Here is a 19,587-nt window from a genome sequence, read left to right on the forward strand (position 1 = left end):
AAAAAAACCTCAATAAAGTTGTTGCAAAAAAAAAAAAAAATCCGGTGTGGTGGAATATCCTATCACATGGTCCACACCGGAAAAATGGGATATTGCGTCACTGAGGCGCGACATTTCTTTTCCGGGACGGCCAGTTATTTAAAATCGGAATTTCTCTGAAATAAAAAATCTTTGGAGACTTTTGAGATATTGTAAGTACACAACTGGAGGAAATATATCACACTGTGCAAGTTATTTTTGGAAATTTTATTACAAAATTCCTACATATTGGAGCTTTGACACAGTGTCAACGGCAATAGCGGTGACAGCTGCATAACCTTATAGCCATACACAGAGTTAACAGTACATTGGAAACTACTGTGTGATTGGAAACAGCTATGTAACATTATAGTCACAACACAGAGTTAGCAGCGATGGTAACTCTGAATAATGCAGACTACTGCACAGCTGGAGGTAACAGTTTCATGAGTACAAGAATAAAACTCACCGAACCCATGATGCTATAGGCAGTGCATCAAACTTGAAACCCTGGCGAACGTGTTCTGAGAAGACAGCCAGCATACCTAAATCCTTTAGGCATTAAGCCAACATTGAAAAGCGTCGAATTCAGTGAGAAAGTCTCTGTATAAAACAGCACGTCCCTAGTACCATCCACCAAGCACACAACAGCTGGTCAGACTGCTGCCTAGTGATCCACGTACATCCGCAAAGCCCTTACAGGGCCAACAGCACTCTGAGCATCAGCATCATGCGAGGCTGACGGCTCAACAGATAAGGCGGGCAGGGATCAATCTGTGCTCTGAATGGTGTAAGCGACTTCGGAACGTAGCTTGGTATCGGACGGAGAGTGACGCTGCAGTCACCAGGTCCGAGACAATGCAACATCATTCACTTAGAATGAGCGTAGGTCTCCAAAGTGCTTCACTGGGGTGAGAGCTGGGAGAGCTTTTCTCAGCACTTGTTAGTGTGAAGTGTCTTGCTCAACTATGGACCCAGCAGCGGACACACAAGAAGGTTCCACAGCTTGGGGCTGGGGTGCCAATCGTGCCGATTGCCTGTAGAAGCAGGACCTTCCTGAGGGGGATTGTCATGGGGGAGCCCCATAACTCTCTCAGGTCCGTGAACCGGAGAAACTGACACTCCCTTGTAGAACATAGCCGATGTTCTATAGCCGATGTACAGAAGTGCAAATCAACACATAACCGAATGTACATAAACACAGTGCCAGTGGCCGTAGAGACAACAACTGTGAATACACGCAGTTAGATAATAGCCTCATAATAGCATAGCACCTCAGTAAGTACACAAACACAGTCGTAGCCGTAGCTACAACTGTGAATATACGAGTTAGCACAGAATAGCCAGTTGCACTGAAGGAAACGGGGCAACATAACAGCATAGCACATGTACGTAACAGCATAGGTTGTTGTAGCGCCAACTTAATATACACAGTTAGCTCTGTATAGGCACTGAAGGATACGGGGCAACACCGCAGCATGAACACATCCATGTGTAATAAATGCAGCGCAGGTCGCCGTATTGACAGAGACTGTGAATATGCACAGTTCGACTGGGATAGCTAGTTGCACTGAAAGATACAGGGCAACATGACAGCATAACACAAGTGCGTCAAGAATAGCGCATCCATGTATGTACATAAACGCAGCGTAAGTCGCCGTAGCGACAGAAACTGTGTAGAGACAGAAACTGAGATGCACAGTTAGATTAGGATGGCTAGCTGCACTGAAGGAAACGGGGCAGCATTACAGCATAACACATCCGTGTACGTACATACATCCAGAAACTGTGAATATGCACGGTTAGATTAGGATAGCTAGTTTTGCACTGAAGGAAACAGGGCAACAAATAGCAAAAACACGTACTTGTATGTACATAAGTGCAGTGTAGTCGCCGTAGCGACAGAACTGTGAATATGCACAGTTAGATAGGATAGCTGGTTGTTGCACTATAAAGGGCAACATAACAGCATAACACATCAGTGTGCACATTTTAAACATCTGTGTGTATAATGCAGCGCAAGTCGCCGAAGCGACCGAAACTGCATGAATATGCGCAGTTCAAACACAATGGTCAGTTACGTTGAAGGGCAAAATAACAGCATAACGCTTCAGTGTGTACACAGATGCAGCGCAAGTCTCCGTAGCGACAAACTGTGACTACTGTATGCACAGTTAGATAGGATAGCTAGTTGCACTGAAGTATACAGGGCAACGTAATAGCATAGTTACATTAGTGTGTACAAAAACACAGCGTCAGAGGCATAGTGACATCAACTGTGAATACGTAATCAGAATAGCTGGTTGCACTGAGGATACAGGGCAATATTTAGCGGCGTAATCATAACACATATCAGTGCGTAGTGTGTACACAGCGTCAGTTGCATTGCAAAACAACTGTGAATACGTAGTAGTCAGAATAGCCATTTGCACTGAAGGATACAGGGCAATTTATAGCGGCATAAATCATAACACATATCAGTGTGAAGAGTGTACATAAACACAGCGTCAGTTGCATCGCACGACAACTGTGAATACGTAGTAATCAGAATAGCCATTTGCACTGAAGGATACAGAGCAATATACAACGGCAAAAATCATACACATAACAGTGTGTAGTGCGTACGTAACACAGCGTCAGTTGCATCGCACAATAACTGAATACGTAGTAATCAGAATAGCCAGTTGCACTGAAAAATACAGGGCAATATATAATGGCATAAATACTAACACATAACAGTGTGCGGTGTGTACGTAACCCAGCGTCAGTTGCATCGCACAATAACTGTGAATACGTAGTAATCAGAATAGCCAGTTGCACTGAAAGACACAGGGCAATATCGTGGCATAAGAATAACACACACATATCAGTGTACATAAACACAGCGTCAGTGGCATCGCACAACAACTGTGAATACATAGTTGAATCAGAATAGCCAGTTGCACTGCAGGAAACAGGGCAATATATAACGGCACAAATCATAGCACATATCAGTGTGCAGTGTGTACATAAACACAGCGTCAGTGGCGTAGCGACAACAACTGTGAATACGTAGTTAAATCAGAATGGCCAGTTGCACTGAAGGATACAGGGCAGCCTGACAACATAAGCTGTAAGCACATCAGTAATGTTACGTATGCCCAGCGTCAACAGCATAAGCGGTAACGACTGCGCAACCCTGTAGTCAAGACTGACTAGAAGGGGGGTAAACACTTCCATTGTCAGAGCGGAGCGTCTAGAGGCAAGCCAGGGAAGGACCCACGTCTGGCGCGGCGTTCGGAGCCGATTTGGCGGGCTGGGCTTAGCCAAATTAGGCGGGGCGAGGTACCGACGAAGAGAGACATCGAGGAAGGCTGGACCGTAATAGAGACTCTAAGACCGCACTTCCGCGCCTTTTAGACACGGAGCCATGGCCTTTGCCTCGTCTCTCTAGACGCGCATCTTGCGCACGACTTACCATAGGACATCGTGGAAGACGGAGTCTTTCTTGAAGTAGCCTGGCTGAGATACCGGGCTAAAGTATCCTTTTCAACGGAGCCTATCGCGTCGAGTCCTTCTAGCGAGCCCGCGAAAAGGACCGGAGTGGCGACGGGCAGCGTCTCTCAGCGCTGGTGGGCAGAGGGCCTCATCCCCGCTGATGCCCGGGTTATTCCCCTGAGGGCGCGCACTGGCAGACCAGCACATGCCTGTCGTCCGTGAGTGCGCCTCAGTTGATCCTTGTGAGGGTAGAGCGAGTCAAAAGGACCCGCACATATCTGGCATGTAGTAGCAGCCATCAAATGCGGGGAGGAAACATGGTGAGTAACCTCTATTGCAACTTCCACGATGACTTTAGATAAGACTTCTAGCGTGAAGAAAGAGATTCTGACGTTATTGTCGCGCCCATGCTATTTATACTGCCCGCGGTCCGGTCAGCATTTGCATGTTTCGTGTCAATTGGCCAGCTGTCTCCAGCTGGCGTTAGCCTATAAGATTTCAGTGGAAATGGAGAAGGAAGGAGTTCCCACATACGTCAGTATGAGGTAATGTCGAAGTGACCGCCTTGAAAGGGAACCAGGTTGCTGCTAGACGAGGTGTTACTGAGGCCAGTAGGGGGCGCTCACCCTGTGGTCTGTGTGGGTCCTGACCATAGACTGTAAAAAAAGTGAAATCTATGATGTCTGAGGATCACAACCTGGGTGGACAACTCGGTCAACAAGCTGCGAAATCATATAGAGAACGACTTAGTAAGCAGAAAAGAGCTCAACATTTTTTACAAACTTAAGGTAATATGTGGTAAAGATCTGAACGAGCTAGCTTCTCTAATCCTTACTGCAATTCTTCCTTCCATTTCGTATCCCGACATTGGCTACGTTCAGATTGTCAGTCCAAGAAAAGCACATGAAATCCGTTTCAAGCTACATCTATATGTGGTTTAAAATCCTATTCAAATCACATATCAGGAAATCCACCAGTCTGAACACTCTTTCGCATGGTTTATGTGACTTTCTCACGCCACGTAAAATGTAAACATCAGATGTTGTTATAGGGAACATGCTGAAAGTTGCAGCCGAAACAAGGCTGTGTTGTTTCAAAGTGCCGGACGAGCAGAAAATTATTATTTTTGAAAAGTATTTTGAAACCGCCGTGGAAAAAGAGTTGTGCATACTACAGTTCTGCAGCCGGCTCAAGACGCAGAAGTCCAGCACGGCGGCTACACATCTCCATGGTGTAAAATTTAAATGAGAAAACATTTATACCCCTCCATCAATGCAACATCATTGCCGTATTGTCAAAGAGCTGTGTGGACACACAAATCGGATCTGAACAGTTGCGATACAGTGTGGACATCATTTTAGATCATATTCCAATCCGATACAAAGATAATCGGATTTGGACTGACAGTGTGAATGTACCCATAGTTAACTATTTTACGTCAACATTTTAGCCATAGTCAACGTACAACATGGACGCGCTGCGCTATCACACTACGTGAAAAGACTTGAGGCCCAGAGAGAAGGAAATGAATAGTGGAATAAAGTCATTATTTTTGTTGTTTTTTTGCGCACAAAAAGTATTCTCGTCGCTTTATAAACTTAAGGGGGGGGGGGGTGAAACACTAAGTTTCAGTCAATCTCCTGTTAATCTTGAGTACCTATAGAGTAGTATTGCATCCTTCATATCTCCAAAAAGTCTTTAGTTTTATTATATTTATAAAAGAAAGATAGGCTGTACCGAGTCTTTCCGGAAAAAAAACGAGCGGCTGGAGGCGTGCCGTGTGGGCGGAGTTAAAGAATCACGAGCGCTGTTCACTGTTTACTTGCTGTGCGTGCTGATAGCTAACAACACACAGACATTTGAAGCAGTTTTACTCACCGCCTGCGGTTCCAACGCACGACCGAAAAACACACTTCTTTCTTTGACATCGCGAGCACAGCGCTTTGATGGGCGAACTGCTTTCGCTCTCTCGCTCTGGTCTACGAGTGAGCGTGCGCCCTTCTGGGAGAAGTGCCCTTAGGACCCATATAAGGAAATTCCGCCGCATCTGACGTCACACAGGCCCATACTCGAAAAAAACTTTCCGAAACTTGTGACAAACCGGAAGGAGTATTTTTCGCACAGAAATACTCCATCAAACGTACAAATTAATTTTTTTAATTTTGTCCATGTTTAGCATGGGAATCCAACTCTTTAACAGTGTAAAAAACTCAGTATGCATGAAATAGCATTTCACCCCCCTTTAAGATTGAGCCACTGTAGTCACTTGGACTATATTAACGATGTCTTTAATACATTTTCTGGGCCGACTTCCGGCCAAGATGGCGTACTAGATAGCAGCATAGTTTAATCACCAGCAAAGTCTTGAAGTTTTATTTCTTATTTTTTTATTTTTCCCAAACGGTTTAATAGAGGTTTATGTTTTCATCATCTAAAGATGACAAGTAGAGCACGTAATGCTGAAGTGAAGTCCGTGAGCAGTAACAGAAATGGTCATGATTATGTTGACACGATGGAGGTTTCTGCTGAAACTAACAAGCGTATTTTGGAGGAATGTGCTGCTGAGAATCTACCTGTTACTCCCAGCAAAGTTCATATAATGAAGAAAGTGCAGCTTTATCAGGCGGAAGATCTCTCTAATGCTGATATACTTGAGGCAATTCACTCCCTCGGTAGAAGATTTGACAAGCGGGAAAAAAAGCTGGAGGAGCTGTCCAAAAAAATGGAAGAGAATTGTAACGCCATTTCTGAGGTTAAGGAAGAGACGAAAGCTCACAAGGAGAAGGAAGCTATATAGGAGCTGGAACTTTCTGATCTTAAAAAAGAAAATAAAGAGCTGAGGTCAAGGGTAGGTGAATTGGATCGCTATAAAAGATGTTGGAATTTACGCATCAAAGGCTCGTCAGAGAAACAGAACAAGAACACCCGACAGGAGGTGATAACCCTGCTGGCCAAGATTGCTCCTGGTGTGCCCTGGGAAATGGAAGAGGCGGTTGACACGGTTCATCGTATTGGCAGAAGAGAAGGAAATCGCACGCACCAGATCATCATACAGTTTTCAAAGCGAATCTATAGAGATCAAATATGGACACTATCAAAGGGTTCAATCGTGTGCAAGGAGGCAGGCATTCATTTCGCTGAGGACTTAAACAAAGAAGACAGAGAGGCTAGGGGAGTACTTTGGCCACGCATTAAACAAGCGTGAGCTGAAGGGAAAGTGGCATACTTTCGAGGTGCCTTCGCTTTCACTGAAGGGAAGCAAATTTTTGCCTGATGATGAAGTCTTGGAAATTGGGAAATGTTGTTTTTTAAAAGAGGCTTTTTTTTGTAAGTGTTGCACTTTATTTTTCTAATCTCATTGTCGATAGCTTATTGACACTCTCGATCCGTTCACTGTGAGTTCCAGTGGGTGTATGTTCTCGTTGAAATCTCGTATATCTTTTTGTTCGTTAAATGCAAGGGGACTAAAGGACAATGTAAAACGCAAAGGTATATTTTTGTTTTGCAAGGGGCAGAAGTAGGGTGACCAAAGCGGGACAGTCCCGAAATTTGAAGCTTTGTCCCGCGTCCCGCAAGTCATAAGCAGTGTCCCGCATTTTAATTTTGTCTGCGTCATTTTATTTCATCGTCCTTTAAATTACAATTCTAAAATAAAAAATATTAATAAGAAAACACTGAACATGCGCAGTGCAGCCGTTATTATTGGTTCTAGCCAGAGCGGGAAAACAAACACTGAGAAAACGAGGGTGTTTTCTCTATTGACTGCTGCGTGGACAGAGACGCGCAACTGTGGACCTCATAAAAAGTTAACTAAACTCCTGGTGAAAGTGAACTACAGCTACACCTGCCAGGAGTTCTAAAGACACATAATAAATGAGAAGGCCCTACTCGAAGCTGCCAGATCAGACAAAAAATATATATTTTTAAAAAAAATCAAGATACACTGAATCCGGTAAGAACGCATTTAATATTTCTAGTCTTTCCTAATGGAATTTATGTGCTTATTTGGAAATGTGCTTTTTAGCGATTGGATTATTATTTTTACTTAATTATTTAGATTGAATAGACACGTGCTGTTGAATTGAGTTTTATATTATTAGTGACGTTCACACAGCGCCGGTCAGCACCGTCATTTTTATAAAGCCCATTAGCAATTTAAAACATGTTAACATCACTGCAAAAAGACATCTAAAATAATATCTATATTTATTCACCTAGTATTATCTCCCTCGTGTCCCGCATTGTCCCGCAAAATCAGGTCTGCTGACCTGCAACAGAGCCAGGTGGTCACCCTAGGCAGAAGTCACACTTTGTTTTTCTACAAGAGACTCACTCTACTGAAGAAGATGCTGCTTTTTGGAAGATGCAGTGGGGAGAGACAGTTTTGTTTAGTCATGGCTCTAATCGTTCAGCAGGTGTCGCCATATGCCTTAACAATTGCCCTGGGAAGGTTGTGACTTTTCAGTCTGATGCTCTTGGTCATTGGCTGGCTGCTGTGGTTAATAGTGAAGGTACTTTTATTATTTTAGTTAATGTTTATGGTTATAATAGTAGTGGGCAAAACAAAATTTTATTTTCTAAAATTACAGATGTTGTCACACAGCTTAAATCGAAATTTCAAACAAATTTTGTACTAATTGGAGGTGACTTTAATCTAGCACCAGATGATTGGCTGGACAGATCTCCTTCTAGTTATACAAGTCACCATTTTAATAACATTATTCAGGAGTTTTGCCAGTCAAATTCTCTTAATGACATCTGGAGGTTAAAGCATCCTAATGAGTCTCAGTTTTCCTGGGTCAAACCGAATGGATCCTCTAAGTCACGGATAGATTTTTGGCTTATTACTGAGGAATATTCTAAGTTTGCCACTAACGTTTCCATTTCTGCCGCACCATTGACAGATCATTGCCTTATTTCATTGATTTTGACACCAACAACAAAACATACCTTTAGAAAAGACTACTGGAAGTTTAATGCAGAACATTTAAAGGATAAAGATTATTGTACTTAAATAAGAAATTTGATTATTGAGATTCAAGATGACCTCACCTTAACTTCTAATGGGAATAAATAGGAGGATTTTAAATTCAAAACAAGGGAAGTTTCGATTAGATTTGGCAAACAAAAAAAAACAAAGAACAGAAGTAAAGAGAGTTCAATTTAATTCAAGAAATTAACACCTGTTGTAATACACGAGAAATGACTCAAGAAGATCTTGATAAATTACTCTCTCTTCAAGCTAAATTAGATAATTTGTATTTAATGAAAGCACAAGGAGCGTTTGTACGGTCTCTTGCAAAATGGTTGGAGGAAGGAGAGAAGAATACAGCATATTTTTGTCAGTTAGAAAAGAGGGGACAGAAAAGCAATGCTGTGAATAGTTTGATTGTTAATGAGAAGGTAATCACAGACCCCAAATTAATATCTGAGGAAGTTTACTCATTTTATAGTGATATTTATTCTTCCTCATATTCTGTCAAAAATGGTCAAGAATTTCTAGAAAAGAAAAAAAAGATTTTATTCCGCAGATTGATACTGAATTTAAAGAAAGCTGTGATGTAGACCTGAGATTGGAGGAAATTGATTTTGCTATTAAAAAAGTGCCTTTAGGTAAATCTCCTGGTCAGGATGGTCTGACTACAAATTTTTACAAATTTTTCTGGGAAGATTTAAAAGATTTGTTTTTTAAAGCTTTAAAGGAATGTTTTGATTCTAACTCCTTACTTCCAACTATGAAGCAGGGGCTGATCATTCTCATCCCAAAGTCAGGTAAAGACAAAAGAGTTATTGATAATCTGAGACCGATTACCCTACTAAATGTTGATTATAAAATTCTTACATCTACTATTGCAAACAGACTAAAATTGAGGTTGAGTCAAGTTATAAGTAGAGATGCACCGATTGATCGGCTGGTGACCGGAATTGGCCGATTTTCACGTGATCGGCCGTAACCGGCGACCGGCCGGTCAGTCTGACAAATGCCGATTTTATGCCGGTCAAATGCACTCGGGCGCCGCATGATTAACATCGCGCAACATCAGCATCACACGTGCACACGGAGCACATGTAGAAAACCTCGTGAATTACGTCCGTTCAGACCGCAAGCGCGTATTTTTTTTCGCCGTGCATGTTAATCATTGAGTGCATTCACAACGGAAGCAGGAGCAGCGCGTGAGCGTCAAGCAGGAGCGTCGCGAGCAGTGAAGCACGTGTTTCGGCGCCGAGTCTATTTCAGTGTTGCCAACTAATTTTCAGTGGAAGTTGCTAAAGGCAGATCAATTTGTTGCTAAAAGTTGCTAAATGACGTTGTGACGTCATTGCGCTATGACGTCATTACGTAATCGCAACGCAACACTACGCCATTATGTCATACGTATATTATTTGAAATTCTAATTTAGATTTGTTTGTAAAAAAAAAAAAATATATATATATATATATATATATATATATATACACACACACAGTATATGTGTGTGTGTGTGTGTATATATATATATATATACACACACAGTATATGTGTGTGTGTGTGTGTCTGTACATACAGTATTTGTAAAAGTAATACAAACTTTTTCATGAACAGATTTTTTCATTTTTAAATACAACATTGATATTGTACAGTTAAACACCTTACAATTACATTTAATGTAGGCTATTTTCTTATCAACCAGTGAAACATGAAATGTGTTTAAATTATTTTGCCAAAAATGTGAAATGCGTGCTACTGCTGCTGCTGCTGCCTGTAGCCCCGCCCCTGCGCATGTTGTCTTTTGTTTTCCGGTTTTCACAGCGATTTCCACATTTACACAGTGATCTTAAGGAATTATGAATGAACCGCTCTGTCTATTCAGCTAGCTTGTACATGTGTTGTTTGGATTAGAATCACTTTCCAAAAGTTGCTAAAAGTTGCCAAATAAATTTTAAAAATTGCTAAATTTGTTGCTAGGTGCTTTTTGAATAAAAAGTTGCTAGGGTAGTCTGCAAAGTTGCTAAATCTAGCAACAAAATTGCTAAGTTGGGAACACTGGCTCTGCACTGCTCACGCTCAATTAAAGGGAAAGCACACTTTTGATGGAAAATAGCCTTATAGGGTTTCACAAAAAAAGTGCCCAAAATGCACAGAATTTGCGTGTTTTAACAAGAACTGGAGTAGGCTATGTCAGAAAAGAAAACAAAGACTAATATTTATAGAAAATGTACCCATTTAAACTTGTTTTATTATTCAGTTTGTACAAGTGATTGCAATAGGCCTGTGTGTGTGTGTGCTTTGAGAAATATCTTAATACTGCAAGGCTATATTTATTTTGTTTTTTATTTATATATTATTTTATTGCCATTCCCTGTTTTCATACAGACGTTTCGTTTGCTAAATACATAAATACAAAAATTATTGGATATTGAATGTGAAAAGGAAATGGTTCTTCCACAACACTGCACTTTAGATGTGTGTGAACTATGCAAATTGTAAAATGTTTTATTATAGAAATGATATAAAATAAATATTTGTGTGTGCTGTAAAGTGGTTAGAAAAAATGAAATCGGAATCGGCTAAAATCGGTATCGGCAGGTCAAACTTAATGAAAAATCGGAAATCGGAATCGGCCCAGAAAATTGTAATCGGTGCATCTCTAGTTATAAGTGAAACACGATCTGGCTTTATTAAAGGAAGGTTAATACACAACAATATTAGACTTATTTTGGATTTAATTGATTATGCACATTTGATTAAGGATGATGGGTTTATTTTGTTTCTTGTATTCTATAAGGCATTCGATACTGTAGAACATACATTCATTTTACATGCACTGAAGTTTTTTGGATTTGGTTACAAATTTGTTAAATTGATAGAGATGTTGTATAAAGACATTAATAGTTCAGTATCACTTCCCGGTGGGACTTCTAAGCGTTTTAACATAAACAGAGGTATTAGACAAGGAGACCCGACAAGTCCGTATTTGTTTATTTTAATAGCTGAACTTTTGGCAATTTATGTGAAAAGTAGTAAAAATATTAAGCCGTTGAATGTTTTGGGGAGTCAGCTATTAATAAGTCAACTAGCAGACGATACTACTCTGTTTCTTAGGGATGCAGAGAAGATCCCAGCTGCCATCAATTTAGTGTCACATTTTTCCAAAGCTTCTGGTTTGAAATTAAATTTGAAAAAGTGTGAGTTGATGGCAGTGCATAATCGGACTAAATCTCAGTTTTTCAATATTCCATTAAAAAATTAGGTAAAATATTTAGGTATTGTTATTACTAAAGACGCTAAAACTAGAGAAAAAATGAATTTGGCTGACAATATAACAAAAAGTCAAAATATGTTAAATGTGTGGTTACAAAGGGATATTTCCATTTTTGGCAGAATTTTATTACAGAAAACTGAGGTACTTTCTAGGCTGATTTATCCTGCATATTCTTTAGGTATCTCTGGGTGGATTAAAGATATTAATCAAATTCAGTATAAATTTCTTTGGAAAAACAAACACCATTACAATAGAAAATCAGATGTAGTGAAGCCAATCAGTGAAGGAGGCTTGAATATTATTGATTTCGATGTTATGAATGGCACTCTTAAATTGAGATGGCTCCAAGCCTTCCTTAGGAAAAAACGTACTCGGTTACTAACGTAACCTCGGTTCTCTCTAGAGAGAGTAACGAGTACTGCGTAGAATACGCTAGGGGAAAATCCTTTTCCACGAGAATACTGAAGCCAAAAAATTATCCTTAATTTTGTATTAATGTAAAACGCGTTGCGGCAGCATACAAACATAGGCGAGGCAGCTTGCGCGCCTATTGGCTGGTCTGCTGGCAACTGCTTAAGCCTATCGAGCGAGACCTAGAGTGACGTCAGACCCAATGAGGGCGCTTCGTGCCCTCTGCGTCACGTCCCGCTGAAACGGGCGTGGCTTAGGTCTATAAATACCGCTCGCAGGCATTATTTCTCTGGTTTTTCATAGTCGAAGCAACCAGAGCGCGTGCAGGCACGGCAGGATACGCAGTACTCGTTCCTCTCTCTAGAGAGAACCGAGGTTACGTTAGTAACCGAGTACGTTCTCTTACGAGAGATACTCTCGTACTGCGTAGAATACGCTAGGGGAACCTACTGTAAAACGCTGTGCGTGCTGGGATCTGATACCATAGACTCAAGGGCGACAGCCCGGAGTTCATACAGTACATAATCACCCAGGGGACTCAAAGGGAATCCTGGAAGAGAGGGGGGTTAGCCACTATCTTCCTTATAGCAGCATAGAGCAAGGATTGCAATACTCAATAGCTGCATAACTGACAGCGCCAGTTATGAGATTTTGGCCATACTAGACCGACAGTAGTCTGGCCTGTAGTGCGGGAACCTCTAGGTTGTAAAACCTTATAAATGTAGACGGAGAGGCCCAGCCTGCCGCCATACAAATATCTTGCAAGGCAATCCCACTTGACCATGCCCACGATGAAGCCATGCTTCTCGTGGAGTGCGCTTTGACACCCAGCGGGCACTGCATGCCCTTGGTTGTGTAAGCTAGCGCTATTGCGTCCGTCACACCGCAATGCAGGGGTGACACACCACGAGCTGTGCACCAGCTAGAGAACACTGACCATTTTGAGGCATAGAGACGTCGCGTAGACGGAGCTCTGGCCTGTGTGATAGTGTTTAACACTCCCTGTGGGAGGTCAGCGGGTATCCGTTTAAGGCCCACACATGGAGGGACCACAGCTCTGGGTGAGGATGCCAAATCGAGCCGTTGGCTTGAGAGAGGAGATCCCTCCTCAGAGGCACTGGCCACGGGGCGGTGCTCGCTAACTGCATCACAATTGGGAACCAAGGTTGGCTCATCCAAAGTGGGGCTACAAGCAGCACTGAGCATCCTTCTTCCCTGACCCGTTCTACCACCTGAGTCAGGAGGGAGACGGGGGGAAAAGCGTAGAGAGGACGGCGAGGCCACTCGTGGGTCAGCGCGTCCTTGCTCTTCGAGAAAAATTCTGGACAGTGAGCGTTTTCTTGAGACGCGAACAGGTCTACTTCCGCTCTGCCGAATTTCTTCCACAGCAGCTGGACTGTCTGTGGGTGCAAAGACCATTCTCCTGTCGGAACCTGGTTCCTGGACAGTCTGTCTGGTCCTATATTTAGGAGCCCTGGCACGTGCGCTGCTCTCAGCGAGAGCAGGTTGCTGATGGCCCATATCAGGAGGCGCCTGGTTAGCCTGTACAGAGTCAGGGACCTGAGGCCGCCCTGGCGATTTATGTAGGACACCACTGAGACGTTGTCTGAACGTATTAGCACGTGGTGTCCCTTTATGAGGGGACAAAAGCGCGTGAGCGAGGCAGTTGATATGTAAGAGCTTCTCCTGCTTTGACCATTGGCCAAAAAGCGGTCTGCCCTCGAGCAGCGCTCCCCATCCCGAGGTGGATGCGTCCGTGGACACCCACATCACTCTCGAGGAAGTCCCCAGGCTTACACCTGATTGGTACCAGTCTTTTGCCTCCCAAGGTTTCAAAGCTGCAATGCATGCTTGATTGACCTTGACGCGAAGCTGACCGGAGGCCCACGCTGTGCATGGTACTCTCTTTCTGAGCCAGAACTGCAGTGGGCGCATGCGCAGAAGGCCCAACTGGAGAACTGAAGATGCTGAGGCCATCAGACCGAGCATCCTTAATCTGTCTGGGGAAAAGCGAGCTCTTTTCCCAGTTCACTGCGAGACCGAGATTCTCGAGGTTATCGAGTAAAATGGTCCTGTGCTCTACGAGCTCTGAGTGAGATTGGGCTAAAATCAGCCAGTCGTCCAGATAGTTCAGCACTCGTATGCCCCGTAATCTGAGGGGTGCGAGCGCTGCGTCCATGCACTTCGTAAATGTACGGGGTGCCAGGGACAAGCCGAAAGGCAGGACTGTGTACTGATATGCCTGGCCCTCGAAGGCGAATCTCAAAAATCGCCTGTGACGTGACGCTATCTGTATTTGAAAATACGCGTCCTTTAGATCTATTGACACAAACCAGTCCCCCTGGCGGACGTGCGCAAGGATTTTTCTGGTTGTGAGCATCCTGAACTGGCGCTTCATAAGCGTTCTGGTCAGCTGCCGCAGATCTATTATGGGTCTGAGACCCCCGTCCTTTTTGGGCACCAGGAAGTATCTGCTGTAAAGCCCCCCTTCGCTTTGAGCTTGAGATAGGGGTTCTATAGCCCCTTTGCTCAACAGTTTCAAAATCTCGGCTCGAAGTAGATGAGCTACTTTCGATTCTACCGTGGTCTCGACGCGCGCCATGAAGCGGCGAGAGCGTCGGCGAAACTGCAGCGAATAGCCTTTTTTATGATGTTCAGCACCCATCTCGAAACCCCGGGAAGCTTTTCCCACGCAGGTGCGCGAGTAGCTAGGGGCTGGATGCGAAGCACGCTCTGATCGGCTCGCGATACAGCGGCTTTTGCGTGCTGTGACATAAGCGTCGCGCTCATGACATCTGAGGCAGGGGGCGCGCTGATAACAGCGGGCAGAATGCCCGCGCTCGACTCCTCCGCAGTGTTTAGCTGTGAGGAGGAGGGCTGGGCTAGTTTCATGTCTGTGTGTGGGCGTGGGCGCAGAGCAGCGGGCACATACACCACTTTTACAGCATTGCTCGCGTGAGCAGAGCGTATGCATACTGGTCCTGTATTTACAGAGACCGTGAGACATGTGGGAAGTAGCGTTTGTGGGCACTGGGTAGTGGGCACGTTTGCTACGTTTAAAGCGCAATCGATCTGAGTCGATTTTATGTGCGCGAGCCCTGTGTGAAGGGCTGTGTTTGTGTGTAGGAATGGGCACTGAGTAGTGGCCATTTTTTCTACACATGAAAACACCGTCGGCCGTGGCCGGGACACCAGAAAATACACTCTTTAAGGGATTTATCTGGGTAGCCGTAAAATGGCTTTTTTTTTTTTTTTTGTGCAGGCAAGCGGGCAATGGAACCGGCTTGTTGGCTGCTAAATACGCTGGACCAGTCACATTTCTTGGAACTGGACGAGCGGCAAGGTTTGGGTGCAGGCGAGGGGGTTGTACAACGCACTCGTTGGCTGCAAAACACACATCTGCAGTCGCCTCTTCAGGGAACTGACAGAGCGAGCATTGGCGGCATAATTTTATTTGCCGGTAGACCCGGGATTGAACACGGGTCTCTCGTGCGGAAATCTGTGAATCTGCCACTGGCCCACAGGGGAAGACACATAAGATTTCAGTCAGCGCGAGTATTATCAGAGAGCGTCAACATGCTGGCGTTTGTTTGCAGGCGTGCGTGTAACAACAGGCTCGCTCACTGCAATAAAGACATTTCCAGTCGCCTGAATATCAGAGGGGAATGAGAAATGTGTGAGAGATTGAGATCGGCCCGGCCGCAGCGGGACTAGAACACTCTTTTCTCCTTTCGCCAGTGACGCACGGGAACCATAGAAACGGTGTCTGGGTGCAGGCGAGCGGGTTGCACAACACGCTCGTCGGCTGCAAAATGCACGTCTGCAGTCGCCTTCCAGGGAACTGACAGAACGAAGCATTGGCGGCATAATTCATCTGCCGTTAGACCGGGATTCGAACACCGGTCTCCCGTGTGACAAAACCTAGGATTCCGCCCCTGAGCCACAGGGGGGAAACACAAAGGCTTTCAGATGCACGAGCATATAAAGGAGCGTCAACATGTTTTCTTCGGCGTTTGCTTGCAGGCGTGCGTGTATAAAAAACAGGCACGTTTGCTGCAGTATAGACATTTCCAGTCGCCTGATTAGGGAACTGAGACATGTGTGAGAAATGAGGTCAGTCCGGTCTCGACGGGACTGTAAACACTTTTCTCTTTTCGCCCGGTGACGCACGGGAACCATAGAAACGGTGTCTGGATGCAGGCGAGCTCGTTGTACAACGCGCTCGTCGGCTGCAAAATGCACGTCTGCAGTCGCCTTCCAGGGAACTGACAGAACGAAGCATTGGCGGCATAATTTATCTGCCGTTAGACCGGGATTCGAACACCGGTCTCCCGTGTGAAAAAACCTAGGATTCCGCCACTGAGCCACAGGGGGGAAACACAAAGGCTTTAAGATGCACAAGCATATGAAAGAGCGTCAACATGTTTTCTTCGGCGTTTGCTTGCAGGCGAGCGTGTATTAAACAGGCACGTTTGCTGCAGTATAGACACTTCCAGTCGCCTGATCAGGGAACTGAGACATGTGTGAGAAATGAGTTCAGTCCGGTCTCGACGGGACTGTAAACTCTTTTCTCCTTTCGCCGGTGAGTGACGCGTGACGGACCGCACCAGACATCCCCTGTGAACGGCGCGGTTGCGCGGCTCGAACAGAGGGCGAGCAGGTATCATCCCCCAAGCAGGCAAGGCAAGCGGGCGAACCGGCGAGCTTTGCGGCTTGGAAGAGCGGAGGAGCAGTCTCGGAGAAGGATGCCAGGTGAGTCCTCAGAGTCACCATAGGCAGTACCTAGCTCGCAGTGAGGGCAGTCGCCGTCAGTGAGCGCGAGAACTGCGTGATCCTCAGGAAAAGGGGCGTCTTGAAAAAGACGCCCGGCTCTTTTAGTGCAATGAGAGTGTGTGTCGCGGCGGCGAACACACACACAAGGCATAGTAAAAGAGAAAAAGGATACAGCACCGGATAGCGCAGCAGGAAGGCGATGAAGGCGGCGCGGCCAGCAGCTTCTCGACTCGTCCCGCTGAAGTGCTTCTTCAACAGCGCGGCTTCTTCTCGGATCCAGCGATGTGAGTTGCTTCGCTGAAGGATGAAAAATCAGAGAAACAATGCCTGCGAGCGGTATTTATAGACCTAAGCCACGCCCGTTTCGGCGGGACGTGACGCATTGGGTCTGACGTCACTCTAGGTCTCGCTCGATAGGCTTAAGCAGTTGCCAGCAGACCAGCCAATAGGCGCGCAAGCTGCCTCGCCTATGTCTGTATGCTGCCGCAACGCGTTTTACATTAATACAAAATTAAGGATAATTTTTTGGCTTCAGTATTCTCATGGAAAAGGATTTTCCCCTAGCGTATTCTACGCAGTACGAGAGTATCTCTCGTAAGAGAACATTCTGTTTGGTCTAGTTTTTCTTCTAAAATCTTAGATTTTTTGGGGGGCATTGAATTTCTTTTGAGGTGTGATTTTGAGCCATCAAAACTAAAGTGTAAATTGTCGTCTTTTCATAGTCAGGTATTATTGTATTGGAAACTGATATACAAACACAATTTTTCTCCACATAGTTGTTCTTTGTGGAATAATAAGTGTATCCTTATTAATAGGAAATCAGTGTTCTTTCAGGACTGGATGGATAAAGGTATCTGGTCCATTGTACACATTATGGATGGAGAAGGAAATTTCCTTAGTTATGACAATTTTTGTGAAAAATATAACATTATTTGCACTCAGAAATTATATGTGGCTTTATTAAAAGCTGTTCCTGGTGGTTTGGTTCAGATGGTTAAAGGTGCATTGTGTTATTCACCTGTGATTCCAAGATTGAAAAGTCTAAGCATTTCTGGCCTTAATTTTACAGAGGAGGGCTGTAAGATTAAAGTTTTAAGAAGATTGGTAAATATGGAGACTTTCCCTTGTAAAGTTAAAAAGAGACCTCTTATATTTGATTTTCCGAAAGACAAAGTGGGGAAAATTACAACAAGATTTCTCACTTTTCCACTTTTTCCAAAGGTAAAAGAGGTTCAGTTTAAAATTATTAATGATATTTATCCTTGTAATGATTTCCTCCGACACAGATTTAATATGGATTGTAATGAGTGCACTTTTTGTGAAGCAGATATAGAGTCGTTGGAACATTTATTTTATTTATGCAAATTTTCAAAGAAATTCTGGGATGACCTTTATACTTGGTTAAGCTTGAAATATGTAATGCCTGACTTTAACTTTAAAACTATCAAATATTTGTCTTTTTCTTTGAATCACGATCATGAATTTTTGGTGAACATTATTGTGCTGTTGGCCAATTACTTCATACACAAATGCAGATTCTTTAAAGGAGTCATAACCTAGTATTACCTTGGATACCTACTGCTGTATTATAGTCTTTCAGGCCCTTCTAAAAAAGAAAAGTGGAAAAAAAATAAACACAGAGCTCCTCAGACCCTTATTTCTGAAGGCATTATTGTCTCGCGAGATCTGATGCGATATTTTGGCTGTCGTGGACGGTCATTTTAATAATGCAAATGAGGGGTGCGTTGATTGGTGGCAGGAAGGAGGGGGGTTGACACCGCAGGTAACGCTTTAGCATATCATTCCAAAATAACATCATGGCGCAAGTTATGAATGAACCCGACCTGGCCGCGACCGGCTTCCCGGCCAGTGTATAAGTATGAGGCGCCGTTTAGGGGCTTAAATCAAACTTCATTCACGCACACATATATGAAACACGCTTGCATACATACTAAGTAGTCACACATACATGTATATGAACTCTCCACGCACATACTCATATGAGACGCGAGCACACACACACAAACTCGCGCACATACTCATATAAGACGCGAGCACACACACACACACAAACTAGACGGCGCCTCATATATAAGCGTTAGGCAATCAATATACAATAGCCGAATTCATGATGATCTCAGTCATTTGTTGTTTGCAAAGTAACGTTAGCAGCCATTCCCCATGTTTACCTCGAAGCTAATACTCCCGCTAGCATACAATAGCCGCGTTAGCAGTTAGCTGCTGTTTGTTGCACACAGTAGATCAATAAAAACTCAGTCACTTACCGTTTCAATTTCAGGCAAGTCTCTGATTGTTGGAATTGCACCTTTTTCCAAACAGAGCTTCGAGGCCAACTTCGCCTGATATTGCCCCAAATTTGTGTATGATTCCTGTGTGAAATGTTTAGCGCAGACTCCTAACGATAAGCCAGTTGAAAGGGTTGTTGGGACAGCGTTATTAAAAATGAATTTCATCCACTGGTCCCTGATAGTTTGGTCCGTTTTTGGTAGAGAAAACACATTTACATGTTGTTTGTGGCAGTCAACCACAGAGCAACTCAGGTGTGTACTCGTTTCTCCATCTTTCTCGACTGAACTGAATATGAGGGGGAGAGGGGCGGGCTTCCCGCGGCATAGGTTTGCGGTGTCCATATATGGTATATCC

This window comes from Scardinius erythrophthalmus, assembly GCF_964197995.2.
Source record: "Scardinius erythrophthalmus genome assembly, chromosome: 6".
Taxonomy (NCBI): domain Eukaryota; kingdom Metazoa; phylum Chordata; class Actinopteri; order Cypriniformes; family Leuciscidae; genus Scardinius; species Scardinius erythrophthalmus.